Genomic DNA, 1,488 nt, shown 5'->3' on the forward strand with positions numbered 1-1,488 from the left:
TTTAAAGGCCTTTGCAAGTTTGGTGGTGTCTACGTTAGTAAATAGATCGACTTCGTCGCGATCATTCACTAAATTGATAAAATCTTAAAAAGTTGATCTCCAATTAAACGTTTTTGGTCATCGCGGGCTTGACTCTCGCACTATCAATTCGAAATACGCTGATTGATGAGCCATCAATCCACTTGTAATCCAGATTTATCCATCTGAGACGTTGTGCCTATGATCTTGAGAATAGGAATGATTTTCTTTTTCAAACCAGTCGACTCAAGAGTGGGGTTATATGCAAAGGAGGATTCATTCGAAGCGAAAATCATGCCAATCTCGTTGAACGCAGCACATTACGTCGGCATTTTTTCTTATCGCCGAGTTCAGTTCGTCTGGAAACACTATGAGATGAAGTCAATAAAGAACCTACTCGTTTGGTACAATAACCTCGATGTAGTCCCATTCAGACAGGCTATCCAGGTGCAACACGAACATTCCAAACGCTTTGACCTCGATGATGGTGTATCCCTCCAGGGCTTTCGGAGAAAGTCAAGTATCAGACTTGTTTACGAGCCTCCAGCACCGTACGAAAAATGCTTCGAAAGCTTTCAGCTCTCCAGCTAAAAGAATGACTGGATTCAAGACCCAGGATGCTGAAGCAAAACGCGAGTTCAGTATGAGTCTTAAGCGTCTCAACAAGCTTCTACTTCAGCAAAAATACCTGTGTGAACTGTGCTACAAGCAACTAACCGTTGATACAGCATCCACCAATCGAATCAACAACAAGCTTGGCCATATCGATAGCAATATCTTGATGAGTTGTGTTGAGTGCAATGTTGCTCGTAAGGATATGTCTCTGAAGGGGTTTCGATACAAAAAACCGCTAAATCTCAACTCAGACAGGCTAGTATATAGCATCGACAAGGTGAAAAAGATATCTATGCTAAGATGAAGCATACCGTTGCAGTGAGACCATCTATCATCTTAAACAGGTATGCAGCGGGGCTGCCGTAGCTTTGCGCTTGAGGAAGCGTCTTAAGGTCACCGTGTCAAGTTCTGGGTCTACCTGCTCGGCTCCAAGCCGTTTGTGATCTATTCAGATCATGCGTCACTAAGCACTGCGATTCAGTCGCCCCACCTCTCGCAAAGGATGGCTAGATGGCTATCCTTCTTTGCGGAATATAACTTCGAGGTGAAGTATAAGCCGCGAAAGCAGAATGCTTTGGGTGATGCATTGTCACGCAGACCAGATCTTGAGCTTGCTCATGTTAAACCTGTAACGTCGTCTGTGACGATTTGATCCGCACCGTGTATGCGGGTGATGGGATTTGTGTAGCGCTGCTACGGGCTCTCGGGAGCAAGGGGTTTGTAGACTCGGACAAGAAATTGTCACCAAGACTGCGTGCACGATTGCACCGATACTCGTTGAATAACGACTTGTTATATTATAGCACCGATTCAGCGGATACACCACGAATTGTGGTTCCTCATGATAAGAATTTG

The sequence above is a fragment of the Plasmopara halstedii genome (assembly GCF_900000015.1).
Source record: "Plasmopara halstedii genome assembly, contig: Scaffold_2386, whole genome shotgun sequence".
Lineage (NCBI taxonomy): Eukaryota > Oomycota > Peronosporomycetes > Peronosporales > Peronosporaceae > Plasmopara > Plasmopara halstedii.